The sequence below is a fragment of the Vanessa atalanta genome, chromosome 16, assembly GCF_905147765.1.
Source record: "Vanessa atalanta chromosome 16, ilVanAtal1.2, whole genome shotgun sequence".
NCBI lineage: Eukaryota > Metazoa > Arthropoda > Insecta > Lepidoptera > Nymphalidae > Vanessa > Vanessa atalanta.
The window spans coordinates 4,957,302-4,972,362 of NC_061886.1; the positions used below are offsets into that span (position 1 = coordinate 4,957,302).

The window sequence follows — 15,061 nt, forward strand, 5'->3', positions numbered from 1 at the left end:
ACTTTGTTTGTCAGTTTCAAACACTGTACCGAATTTGATGAACGTTATGAAGCAATCGTAAACTCCAAGAAAAAAAGGTTACTTTTTTTATACCCAATAGCTGACACTAACCACAAAAAAGCTAAAGAAGTATTTAATAAAACTTTTTTATATTGCGTGTATAAAACTTGAGTAATAACTCAATCCAACCGGAAATTTAACTTATAGAATGTATTAGGTATTTTATCAGTCTTTTCCCACCAAAGTCTTTCATAATCAAGAACGTCCAAAGCAATTGTTTACACGCAAACTATACCAACATTTTCGTGATAGTACGTCTTATTATTATTTCAGCCTACTTCTAGTATCTATATTGTAATTCACGATAACGAACGTCTAAACGTTTTCAAAAAAACCTAATCGCAATACGACTTGCAATAAAAATAAACAATCAGTAGCAATCAATAGTCTAGTCCTAGGCTATGCATTATTCAAATGACATTATTATGTAAATGCATATTTTATACGGAGAAAGCTTATTTTCAAAGTATTGCCTCTTTTGTGCGGCTCTTATGTTTTTATTTACAACTTGTCGGCTCTTGTTAGGATCTTTTCTCTTAGAGTTCCATGCCATACTTCTCAGTTGCTTGCAGTGCGGCTTAAAAGATATAAGTATTAAATATACGCGCTCGATTTAAAGTTTTTAAGTGCTTTTCCAACAGACGTTTAAGTAGACCGGTCTATTTATAATAAACGATTTCGTTTAAATGCTTTTATTCATTATACGGCTTTAATTGTTGTTGAAAATATTTGTGTAAGACTTCTTCCAAGAAAAACAACAACTTTTTTTTTTACTGTCTATCTAGACCGACGGGAAAATAGGCCACCTGATGATAACTAGATACCACCACCCATAGGAATTAGTACTTTTGGAAATATGTATTAAAAACACTCACAACGCCAAAGCATCACCAACCTCGGGAACTAAAATGCCTTTTAATGGTAGTTAGACCGGCCGGCTTTTCAAAGACAACAATTCTAAGTATATCTATTTGGCGGTAGAATATGTGAGGCCCAATATTTTTTTATTAATTATTTAAGTTGAATACTTATTTTTCCATCTTTACTCGAATGATAGGGGATCATTATATTGTCTTCCCGTTCGCACCTAATGATGCACCTCAACATTGTCTGGTACGGTGTTAGAGCTGTCGAAACTGTCTCGCTACTAACGACCTTCATCTGTTGCTAGTTTACCCAAGAATAAAATTCAACTTTGATATGGTATAGCGTGTCTGGCAATGTATGATGTGAATAAATACGAATAAAATACGCTCTATGCTGTAACATTTATTGGGAAGCAATTTTATACAATTAACTACCTGCTACCTGCCAAAGTACCTGCCTAATAGTAGTTCCTACCGCTAATGGGGACTTTGCATAGAGAAACTCGGCTTTTATATGACGTAGTTCTGGCGTTTACGGTCTTTTAGAATAAAAGTTTTGTCATTGTAATTATGAAAAGGATCGTTCAACTGAGTCTCTTTTATCCTATCTTTCGAATCAAAATACCTTATTTTTTTATTAACAATGAATTCCGACCAGTGATCAACTTTCAGATTCGTCGATTACATGTATAGATTTTGTCTCTTTCTAATTGTGTTTCTGTATATGTATTTTTATTTAAATTTTATTTACAGAAGCACGACAGAGAAGACTAAGACTGAATTAGACTGAACTATCTGTAATTAAAACATAGTCTCTAAGCATTCCTTAATCCGGTGCTTATCTAAGTCATTAATCATCATGAAATCTAAAATTTCAAGTTCCTTATTACGCTGGCGTTCGTCGTATAATTTATAGAAATACAATGATTATTATGGTAAAATTAACGAATGTAGGTCCTAACAATTCGTTTAATTTACCGTAATAATAAATAGGTACTAAACTATAAGTAAGGAATCATAGAAAAACTTATTAGTACGTAGAATTGACCTATTTTGGCCTACCGTGCTTCGGTATTACTAGATGAGCATTACCGTCTTTACTATAGGGCACAGGGGGCACGTGCCCAGGTCCCCATCCTGCGAGGGCCCAGAAGAACCAACAATTTCTTTCAGACGTTTGTTCTCACGTTGACTGCTTTTACTGTTGAATGTATATTTTCGAAAGTGATATGTTTGTAAGAAATAATTAACATATTTATCAAAAAAGGCTATAAAATAGCCATAAGATTGTACAAACAATCAGATTCCTACGAATATACGAAAATTACCGCACCGTTTATTAGGAACTATACTTAAGGCCTGGCCTAAAGCAAATTATTTGTACATGGTAGTAAATATCTACCAAAGGGGCCCCAAATTCATGGGTGCCCAAGGGTCCCAGCATAGCTTGAGAAGGCTCTGTAGATGAGCGAAAATTAATTCATTGTATTTAAATTTCCTATGATAATATTAATTCAAAGACAATAGCCATCTGCGCAGGTGATACTATATTGCCCAAATACGAATGTAATATTTCCTAGCACTCATAATCCCATAAATCGACAATCTGGCACGATCGGAGGCTGACAAGGTGCAAGAGCAACAGTAATACGTTATCACTGAAGTGCGAGAGTGTCACTAACTAATTCCTAATCCAGGTCTGCTATTGAAAATATAAAGATTAAAAAATCAATGATGTATTTTATATTTATTAAAATTTAATCCAGGGCCACGTGACCTGCCTCATAATCTAGTTACTAGTCCATTGACCACGCTCTGTATTATAACAAAACTCCCTATTATAAAGTAGTTGCGCCGCGCAGTTTCACCCGCGATAGAAATTCTTGTGCCTCAGTATGCCGTAGCGTAGTTTTAAATAGTCTATAACTTTCTTTTAAAATTATTTATCAAATGGAGAAATAATGTGCATTACAGATATTCGCTCTTTCCATACACGAACAAACTCTTAAGTCTTTTTCATGTTAGTAAAGATTTAAATATCGTGTTGTATAAAGTTACGAGCAATTACATAATCAGATGAATTTTTCACGTATGTCGACATACACTATAAGTAGTTTAAAAAAAATGCAAATATACTAATAGCCTTTTTTTTACTGTCCGACGATAATGAAGCATGCATTTATTGTTGCAAAGAAATCATTCGCGCAAACTTTGTTTCGTCGCTAAACTTCATCAGAAACAAAAGAAAAAAAACGCCTTTCAAAACGATTAAAACTTTTTCATTTGTTATAGAAACTTCCAGTAACAAAACTCTCGTAATTCAACGTAATCTTAGTTATTACGGAGAATTTTAATTCACTTAAGACAAAGCTCCTTAGGCTTGTTGGAACATTAATTTTACTTAATTGGCTTTAGTTTGGTTAAAGTAAAGTGAAAATTTGTATAATATGTACCACTGCTGGACTAAGGCCTATAATTTTCAAGAAGAAGGTTTGGAGCTTACCTCATCTCCTGACCTCATACTAGTTTCCTTACGATGTCTTATGATGGTGATGAATTATAAACACGATTTAGGCATATGATAATTATAATATATGATAACACCTAAGTTCGAGAAGTGTTTTTGTATGTTCATGTATGGATTAATTAATGGAAAACTACATATTTTGTTAAAACTGAGTTTTAGTTTGAATTTTAACATTCTTCCTAGAATATTGTTTACTAGCACAATACTACTAATGGTTTTTTTTTAACCAATTCTTTCTTTTAAATTATACAATGTTTGGAATGGTTGACATTTCCTACGGTGCTGATTTTATGGGGAGGAGTGACCGGTTATTACTTAGCATCAGATGGTCCACTTGTCAGTTTACCTACCTTTTTTATAGCGTAGGTAAGCGGACGAGAATAAGATACCTGAAGTTAACTAGTCACCACTGTCTATAGAAACTGGTGCCGTAAGAATTTTTAGCCATTCCTTACATCGCCAATGTGCTACCAACCTTAGGAGCTGAAATGTTTTGAGCCTGCCACTATTTTTGTTTTGCGGTACAATATATGATGAGTGGGTGGTACGTACCCAGATGGGCTTGCACAAAGCCCCGTCACAGAGTAAATTCTCGAAAAATACATTTCAAATACATTCCAGTTACATTTATTAACATAAAAATTATTAATATTAAGTCCTTAAATATATACAGATATGAATTAAAAATAGTTACTGCATATATCATGATCGCGTGAAATGGTGGCAAGAATGCTAGCAGCATTTCCCCGTTGAATCGCAATTCCGATCATCTCAGCAAAAAACGAACCAGCCCCCCTGTCACCAGTGGAGGCAATAAGGCAAGGTGTTATACTTTTAATTAAACTTTTTGCACCTTTAATCCAAGAACCAAGTGTTTCGGCGACAACAAAGTATTTTGACATAAGACTAATATTTAGATCGTTTTTTTGATTCAGCTTTTTCCGCAGTGGCACCAGCTCTTAACATTTTATTCTCGTATATGAGACGGCTAACTTGTCAACGCATGTAGCATCCCACACAAGGGCCTGTCTTCGTTCCTAGGGAAACAATGTCAGTCCATCAGGTCTCTTACCATCATCACGACTAATTCCACGGGGCTCAGTAAGAGCAGGAACGTTGATGGTGGCAAGAGCCCTTTTTATTGTATCAGTAAGAGAAACGCCACGGTTCTCATAAAAACGCCAACCTGAATTCCTTGGACAAGAGAGACCATGTAAACCGAAAGAGTCCACCTCCTTTCTGCACGGGCATCTGTGCTCAAAGCCCAGCGGTGTTCCCAGTCGCTAAATTTTACGTCAGACCGTATCTTAAGATTAGCGGAATTAAATTTATAAATCCCAATACCTCCTGAATATATTGAATAAAACGCCTCATGAAGGCTTTAAATGGATTTAGTTTGACGTACACCAACGCTCAATAGATTTATGTTGTACTAAAGAGCACGTAATAAAATGTAGGTTACGTTAAAAATATAAAATTTATTTTCATATTATTATTTAGAACTTTCTTTATTAAGTTTACTATAATTTTAGAAATAAATCTATATTATAGAACATTTCTTTTGATTCGATATAACGTACACTTCAATTCAAAAACAAAACACATCTATTATTTAAAAAATACAATAACATTTTTATAACAAAATAAATGATTTGTATTTAAAAAAAATAGGTAGAAAATCAAAGCGAAGACACTCGTTCACAGTATAAAATTCTCGTAAAATTAAAAAAGTCGTCGTTTACTGAAACCCTCGTGAATACTTCATATCAGGCTTCATTTCATTTGCGGGCTGTTAGCTGCTCTCGTATCGCAGCACATTTACAAGTTGGAGATGAAATGAATCTGCGAGAGTTACGGATCGACATGGGTCTACGTTCCTGTTGCTATTTATATAGTCGCGCAACATACCTTGGTCTATACAAAAGATTTGATAAATAATGTAGATTTAAATTAAATTTTTCTAATTATTAATTTATTTTCTAAAAATATTTCTTAAACTGATATTAATTACATTACATTAACAGCCTGTAAATTTCCCACTGCTCGGCTAAGGCCTCCTCTCCCTTTGAGGAGAAGGTATGGAGCATATTACACCACGCTGCTCCAATGCGGGTTGGTGGAATACACATGTGGCAGAATTTCGTTGAAATTAGACACAAGCAGGTTTCCTCACGATGTTTTCCTTCACCGCCGAGCACGAGATGAATTATAAACACAAATTAACACATGAAAGATCAGTGGTGCTTGCCTGGGTTTAAACCCGAAATCATCGGTTAAGATGCACGTGTTCTAACCACTGGGCCATCTTGGCTACTTTTAAATAGTAGTCATGAGTCAGTAATATTAAATTATTTTATGTATAAGAATTAATTATTTATTTATTAATATTTACATACATGTAAATTGATATTATTATTTTTTTCAGATCCAATAATGATTTGAACACTTTCGGTAAGTAATATTCTTAAGTTACAGTCACTTTATGTAAAATAAAATATTAGTTGCTCGTCCCAAATTCGGCTATATTACAGATTCTGTAAAACGTGGATTTTTGCTTTCAAAAGGAATAATATTCCCATGTTTTTGCAACATTTCTCATTTAATCTCAGCTCTTATTGGTATAACCCGCCTCAACAAATAGACTATCTAACACTGAAAGAATTTTTCAAATCGAACCAGTGGTGCCTGTGATTAGCGCGTCCAACCAATCACACATACAAACACTTCAGTATTATAATATCTATACTAGATTTGAGAATGGTAATAGAAATAAAATTATTGTAAATTAATATAGGCAATTCGTACTAAAATATTTCCAAGACAATATATTAAATAGCGTAAGTAGTTTAGCATATCTATCTAAAATTGAATGTGTCTTATCTAGAAAATTAACATTTTATATATTTGGTCGTACTTTAAATTTGAATATCGATTAAGTGAGACAAAAAGAGGAGGTATTTTTAAAAATACAGCTTTCTCACTCACTCACATTAGCAACAATATGAGCTGTTACATCATTGCATCGCCGCCTTCGTTTGTTTAACGTTTTATGTGCTATTCCTTATTTCACAAGGAACCTTCTTCTTAAACGACCCACCAATGGTTGGGTAAATCGGATAGGAATATCAGTATTACAATTTTTGAATTCTAAAATTTATTTACGTGACTGATGAATAAAGGTTCTATTTATTAATGAATATTATGCTTATTATAAAAATATATCGTTAAGTACAGACTTTAATATGTGTATACATTGTAAATAAATTAAATAAACGCATAATGGCTCATGAGGCAGCGTTGAAAATTAACAAACTCATTTATCTCGCTTGATTTATTAAACATGCGGAATAAAATGAAAGTAGATGCAATAAGTTAGTAAGTTATTGTGATAAAGTAATTTCTCTCGGGTCATAAGTTAAATATGTTATCTTCAGTTGCAATAATCCCCCTGGATCTCGTTTTATTTGTTTACAATTTGCTAAAAAATAATCGAACATAACAACATTACTTCACTCAAAACTTAATACTCAATTGTGCAAGCCAGTTTCACACTCACATATTCTACCGCCAAGTAGCAATACTTAGTATTATTGTATTCCAGTTTGAAGGATGAGTGAGCTAGTGTAATACAATAACAATAGACGTAGTGTCATAGCTCCCAAGGTTGGTGGTGCATGGACGATGTCAACAGCGATTAATATTTCTTCTAAAGTGTTTTATTATTATTTATTTTTATAATTTTCAAAATTAATTCAAACTAATATTTGAAATGCTTTATTTAGTTTGTTTATTTGTTTTTTTGACACAATACTCACATCTGTACTACTCAGCATCATACTTTCTTTGGTAGGTCTTTATGAAAGCTCATCTCATCATCATAAAATACCGCAAATCAGTAATACTTAGTATCGGTGTGTTCCGGTTTGAAATTGAGTGAGCCAGTGTAACTACAGGCACACGAGACATAGCATCATAGCTCCCAAAGTTGTTGGGGTACGGGCAATGCAAGGTTTAATTAACATTTTCATAGAGCCCATATCTATAGTCGAAGAAGCCTATTTACCATCAGTTGCCCATCTGCCAGTCTGCCTTAATATACAACAAAAAAGAAAATAATGCACGTTGTCAGGGGAATAGAAAAGGGATCAACTGACATATGCACCCGCCTCCCCCCTCATACACGAGCCAATATATTGGAAACTGGTAATGGTTAAACCGTCAATGAGAAAAATGCAAGGCTACCTATTAAAGTGTTAGTTGTTAAAACTCGCTAATGTTACTGTTTACTCACTAGCCCGGTAATTGACTTTAGAACTTCAAACTGTAATTACGACTTAAGTTGACTCCACTACAAGTTTGAAACTTTGGAAAAGTTTATCGAAATATTTTCATTTACTTTGGAGAGGAAAAGGTTTTGAACTTCTTTTACGTTTTTTTAGAAGTAACTTGGATAAATTTACACGATGGACACGATTCTTTCAAATATGTTATAAACTTGTTCATGTTTTCTTGCTGTTAATATTCTTGGAATCTTAAATTCTTCTTCAATATAACCTCATCTAAAAGTGTAACAATATAATGGTACAAAACTTAACGTTATTATTATTTATTTAGTACTATAAGACTCTGTCCATAAGAATGTTCGTCTTTGTTAAAAATGTGATTCCATTAAATACCCTTCATCTGAGTAGAGCATGTCGAGTTAAGAAGAAGAATTCGGAGTTTTTAAGAGGAATAATGGGAAAATTCGGGTAGCTTTTGGGTCGCGGTAGCATGCGAAAGCGATCCCGTGATGCCCGCCGAATAGATGGAGGAGGTTTATTAGTGAGTATTCGTTTCGTTCTATGTTTGGGTAACGTGTAATATATTCAAAGAAAATCGGTTTATTATCATATACTGAAATATCATGTCTAATTTCCTGAGCATTACAATTGGGATATCTTGAAGGCATTATCATAATATAATAATTGGTAAAATAAACTAAAAATACTTAATTTTTAATCTATTTTGAAATTTGAATTACAGATACAGATTGTTAAATAAATTCTGTATAGGTATCAGATACACAAAATACTTTAGATGTGCGAATCGGGTAGTTTTCTGATAGCGTCCCAGAGTAACATATGGCAAGAGTAAACTGAGATTTACATATATTCAACGTCACGCTACCAAACATATAAATGCCGAAAAAATTTAAAACAGTTTTTAGGTAAACCTCTTTTATATCTGACCTCATAAGAAGAAGCATATTTTATATGCTTCGTTCGTCCCTCGAGAAAATCATTCATTGCTTGTTGAAACGAAAACACGTCATGAGTCACTTCTTATGTAGCCATGAAAAGTTATTTCTAACCTTTATAGTAAAGTATTCACTATTCAGTCTAAAATTGTCACGTTTAAGAGAATGTACAAACATAAATGTGAGTAAGCTATTTAACGAGATCGATAGTGTTCATCATGCTGTATTTTATTAAATATCCATTTAGTCTTAAATCTCATTACTTATTGAGTACTTTTAATTTTCCAGACGCTTTATACATCATAATACTGTAAAATGTCGAATGATAGATAAAATTTCGTGGTTCGTAACAAAGATATTTAACTAAACCAATCTGTAGAATTAGATGGTCTACCTCATGGATTTGGTAATAGTTTACAGAATAAATCCAATAGTTATATCTGATAGTGCATCTCAGTCTATACTGAACTCAAACTTAAATAAAATGACTATAGCAAATACAAACAGTAATACTAGTTGACGTCAAATAATTTCTAATTTTTAACAATTAATAACGATCCTGTTGAACAACGAATTTTACGAGTAGCATTGAAAGCCCCTGAATAGCGTTGGAAGTCGAACGTAAAACTAATATTTGTTTAAAATAATATTGGTTATATATTTTGCTCTATTACGTTAACAGTCCAGTCATTACTTACATTTAGAAATACAAATGAACTGAGAATTAAAATGAATAAAAATTAAAAAATGAATTATAATAAATCTTAATTTAACCATTTTTTCAAGATGGTGGAAAATGCACAAGGCTTTTTCGAATAAGAATTAAGCTTGATCACTACTGGATTGGAAAGTCACAAGCTTAGATTTAGAAGCTTTAATTATGAGATAAAGGACGGAAGTCAGTTCATGCAGGGCTATAGGTTGGAGTTCCAACCAAAATTTTCTCATGAAAATGATCGTAAAAAGGATATAATTTGTCCATTAGATATAAGGATTTCTAAAGTACATTTATAAAAAAAAAACTAAATAACATATGACCCAAAATACAACTATGTAGAACGCCGAGAGAAATCGAAGGCTCATCACTAAGATGATTGTTGATTTTAGTAATATAAAATACGACCAGTAAAATAGCTGCAAAAGAAATTGTTTTGTGTAGGTACCTCTGACGTCTAGTATTTGAGTCAGTTAGAGTGTGGAAATAAAAATGGTGTCAAATGCTTTAGCAAGGTCTAGGAATACTGTAAGAGATTTGTATCCGTTATTATGATATTTGACTATGTAACTGGCAAGCTCATGGATGGCATCTGTTGTACTTTTGTTTTTAAAACCAAATTTTTCGAAAGAAATTACACAACATTGTTTGATCTAACAGACAAGTCTTTTATACACTAAACGTTCAAGAACCTTCGACAAAGCCTTTAAAATTGCAATAAGACGATAATTAATAATTGTTTTTTCCATTGTATATAGAAATTACTATAGTTTACTTGAATAATCTTGGAAATGTAGAAGCATTGCTTAATACGGCAGAGGATAAGTGCTAGAGTTTGTAAGTACCTTTTAATTATGTCCGATGAGATCCCATCCCAACCAGTAGTGGAATTTTGGTCGTAAACTCTTAATAACTGTAACGATTTCGTCAGAATCTGTTTGTTCCATAATAATAGAGGATACGTTCTTTACTGATGGTGCGGTGGAATAAGTTTGTGGCATGATGGTTAATTTTACCAGCTAGATTAGAAGCGACATTGACAAATAAATAATATATATTGATGCACGTTTCTTATAGTTTGTTGTGTGTTATTTAACTGCATTATTTTTTTTCTTTGGAAAAAATTTTTAGAATATTAGAAAAAAAAAATATGTATCGTTTTTATTGTATGTCGAGAATTTTATAATTAGGGTACCTTTTTAGTTTCTTTGATTGATTTGATTTCGTAAACATTTCAATAAACTCTTAGTGATCCATTGTTTTAATATTCTCCTTTTTTTTGGAATATTCGAAACCTGACTTGACGAGTTTATCAGTAGTATACGAATTGGAAAAAGAGATTTTAGGGGAAAGATTTACTTTTTTTTAGCATTAGCAGTCTGTAAATTTTCCCACTGTTGGGCTAAAGGCCTCCTCTCCCTTTGAGGAGAAGGTTTTGGAGCATATTCCACCACGCTGCTCCAATGCGGGTTGGCGGAATACATATGTGGCAGAATATCGTTGAAATTAGACACATGCAGGTTTCCTCACGATGTTTTCCTTCACCGCCGAGCACGAGATGAATTATAAACACAAATTAAGTTCATGAAAATTCAGGGGTGCCTGCCTGGGTTTGAACTCGAAATCATTGGTTAAGACGCACGCGTTCTAACCACTGGGCCATCTCGGATCTACTTATATATCTCTTACTTAGATATACTATATATACTTTATTACATTTTCTATTTTTTCTTAATTGTTTTGGAGACTGTGTTTATGATATAACTCGGGTGATGAAGAAAATGGTGCTCTGCAGTTCCAATGAGAGTTAATGAATTGTCAGTGACGGATAATGAGAATTATGATACTGCTCAATTGTTGTTCTTTCTCGAGCAAATGTAGATTTTTACCATATTTTGTGCATAGTTACAAACTTGACAAATTCTCATTTGTATTCCAATAATTGATTACATTGTTCTACAACTCAATTTCACGTTTAAAACTGCAAATACGATAACAAATAAGATTTACTTATCGCACTGAAAAGAAATTAATTTACGTGCAGGCTTTTATTCAGGATGAAATAGGCTTGCCGTTGCTCAGGAAATGAGGTTATCTCGAACTCAACGGTTTCCTCAGGAAAATATTACATAAAGGTGTATTTATAGTAAACGTAGCTTTTGCATCGCTTATTGACAAACATGAAAATCATGATGTGTTATGAATAGAAGAATTATGATAATATTTTTGTTTATTTCTTCATAAGAGAGGTATCACTTGTCTACCAATTAAATCAAATAATCCTTTATAGTTAAATTAAAGACTTTTACGCTAAAATCTTGCGATGTCATAAGGAATTTCGCATCACGGACGATAAAACTTAGCTTGTCGGAAAAGTCCCTTTAATTTTTAAGAGCTAAATCTCTTGTGGAATGCAGTGGAGGTAAACATTGTGAGATATATCTTCATACATGTATTAAAAAGCAGACGGGATACATTTTAAACTTATTAGATACAGAATAGAATTGTACTATGTTTAATATATTTACTTATTTAACTTATTCTTTGGATTTTGGTTGTTCCACCTTGTTCCAGTCAGAGGGATGTTATTGTTAAAAACGTATATTATTCGACACATAAGAGAATGAGTAGTGAATTAATACGTTAAAGTCAAAAATATATTTTTTTATAATTTTAATTATTAGTACATACTTTTTAATCTTTTAGTTGAAGTATATTTTTTTTTAAATAAGTCCATACAATAAATATAATGTAATAAATTTTACATGCAACGGTGCAACTCATAGCATTAAATCATGAATTTTTCCCAAGCCTGATAAATGCATACAAGTTTGTGACCGAAATCAAAAGCGTGACTGGTTCAGTATGACCTAAATATTGAAAGAAATGTTGCTTATAAAAATAAGTTACCGTGTAAAAAGGCTGGTTAAGTTTAAATGATTAAAGCTTTCAATTTATCACGTTAAAAACGTTATAAAATTTTTCAAGCTCAACTAATACATATAACGAAAGAGAATTTTATACTGTTTGTTTGTAACGCTTTCACGTCTTAATTGCTCAACTGATTATCATTAAATTTCGCATACATTGACTACTTACTGTATCCACGTTCTCGTAGCATGCGAAAGCGATCCCGTGACGCCTGCTAGTATTTAAGTACTCCGGTGTTCGAGCGCGCGCTAGACATCCGGGGTACCGACGAGTTCCACATACAAGTTTCATGTGGGAGAAACTAGTAACGGGTTTTTCCAGCGAGAAAACATATGTACCCACCCCCTTATTCCTCTCACACGGACAATGCTACAAACGAAAACTAGATCTAATTTAATTTACAGGCAAATGAACTCTAGAGGTTCTATTTTAATGCATGCATCAATCTATGGGGTAATGACAATATAATAAAACATAAAATAATTATCTCTAGGTGAAAAGATTTTTGGTAAATTTCCACATAATAAATACTTTGACTTACACTTCGCTTTGTGTGTTTCGTTTCTTTCAGTTCATTTACGTGATTCTTGTATATAAACAGTTTCTTAACTAAATTAAGGCTGAGTTAAGGAGTCATTACCACGTTTAAAGAACATTGTAAAATTCATTACCCCCTGTCGTAATTACGTAAAAGTACCTCGTACTAGTTTTAGTTTAAATGCTCTGCTCATGTTATTGTATATGTTTTATTAAAGGAAAACTACTGCAGTACTGTTATTATGTTTGCCTTTAAAATTTAATTGATATTGCAGTCTCGATGCACTGATCAATCTCCTTAGTACCTTCTCCGCCCAACTTCACATTGGAAACATAATCTTTTCCCAAGTACAAGCCATCAATCAAAGAATTGATCTGAATTGCAAGATTGGTTCTTAGTGAGTTAATATCAGAGAAACATCTGACTAATTTATATCGAATAAAATGACTGAGTTGGTAATTTTTTTTTATTTGACTCAGTCATTTTAGTCGTACAAACGTAATGGCATTATGATGGCATATTATTATATATTTTATAGTATAAAATTTTTCAATACATTCAAACTCTAACTTTGGAATGCACCACCCACTGATATACGGCAATCTAAATCCTGGCCCATTTTTAAACATCGTTTGAAAAACTATTATCTATCCATATCTAAATTACGTATGCAAGGATTTTTTTTTTAAAAAAGTCTAAATTACGTATGCAAGTATGAAATAATATGTAGTTTATAATTATGTATATACATTTTGAAAGTCTATAATTATACAATCCATATTATTTTATTATGTGTGTATTATTAGTAGTAATAGTGTACTTTTCCCTTGCCACGACTGACTTATCTATAAGTCTGGTAATCTGAGCATATGCAGTAAATAATGATGTATATTTTTAAGTTTAAAATAATTTGCTTTATAAAAAATTAAAAAATATATTTTAGAAACGATAAAAGTTCGCCTTAGCTAAGTGCTTTTACTTCGACTACACAATGATACGAAGTTCTCGGACAAAACAAAGGAACATTGTCTTCATACTGAGTGCCACTTAGAAACCAATCGAAATTAAACGATTTATAATACATTATTACCAACGGTTATAAGTAACAATCTTTACCAAACTGATTTATTTTAAATTATGTTACTAATATAATAATTATATGTTAATTGAATTAATTGTAAAGAAACTGAAGGAATAAAATTATTGTTTTTTTTTTATTACTTAGGTAGGCGAACGGGCAACTAGGCCATCTGATAATAATTGGTCACCACTGCCCAAAGACATTGGCGTCGTAGGCAAATTTCATGATTCCTTACATCGCCAAACAATGGAAGCTAAGTGGTTCTGCCCCTATAATAATCAGTATAACTGTTTGATGATCGATTACGACCTTAAACTTGAATTTTTTTATGAAATTCGAAGGTGAACTGACAAATGGGTCACCTAATGCCAAGTGTCACTACCTACCTACAGTGGCAGAAATATTAACCAATCCTGACAGCGCCAATGCGCCACCAACCTTGGGAACTAAGATGTTATGTCCCTTGTGCCAGAAGCTACACAGACTCACTCACCCATAAAACTGGAACACAACATACTGAGTACTGCAAGTATTTAGATTATGATTATAGTTAACTTTTCACGTTGCGCGATATCATTGCCAATCAATTAATTTTGCTATTATTAATGCCAGAGGTATAATAAATTCCTAACTTAATCTCTAAAGTAAAACTAACGCACTATTTAATGGTGAAAAACGGAGGAATCAGGTAAACGTTTTTTATTAAAGCTAGTGTTTCTGTTTACTTATTTGAGGATTACGTTTTGGACTCTTGTCCATATTGAATGTACAAAGTATAGAAAATAAAATATACAATTTATTAAAACACAATCGCAAACAATGAAGGATAGGGTTTGTTTATATTCATAATACTCTTAAAAGTAGATAAGTCGTTAAAAATAAACAACTATCTACGTCACTCCACTTGTAAAACGTTGACCACGTGATATGACACGTCATTAAATTGAATTTTCATAATTTAGATTTTACATTTCATATCCATATATTACCTGCAGTCAGCCTTTTTTATTTTGAACCTGCCTGAGAGATATTAGATATTGAAACAAAAAATAAAACTAAAGTTTTATTTTTTGTTTCAATATCTAAGTTTATTTTAAAACGAAT

The 15,061-nt window shown here is 32.5% G+C and overlaps 1 protein-coding gene across 3 annotated transcripts in view; it reads left to right on the plus strand.

The window, feature by feature from the left end:
• LOC125069793 (probable G-protein coupled receptor CG31760) overlaps window positions 1-15,061 on the plus strand; it is a 75,930-nt gene that overhangs the window by 25,664 nt on the left and 35,205 nt on the right. For all 3 annotated transcript variants that reach the window (XM_047679371.1, XM_047679369.1, XM_047679370.1), the window contains exon 2: window positions 5,879-5,904. The gene's annotated coding sequence lies outside the window, so the exon portion shown is untranslated. The remainder of the gene's footprint in view (window positions 1-5,878; window positions 5,905-15,061) is intronic.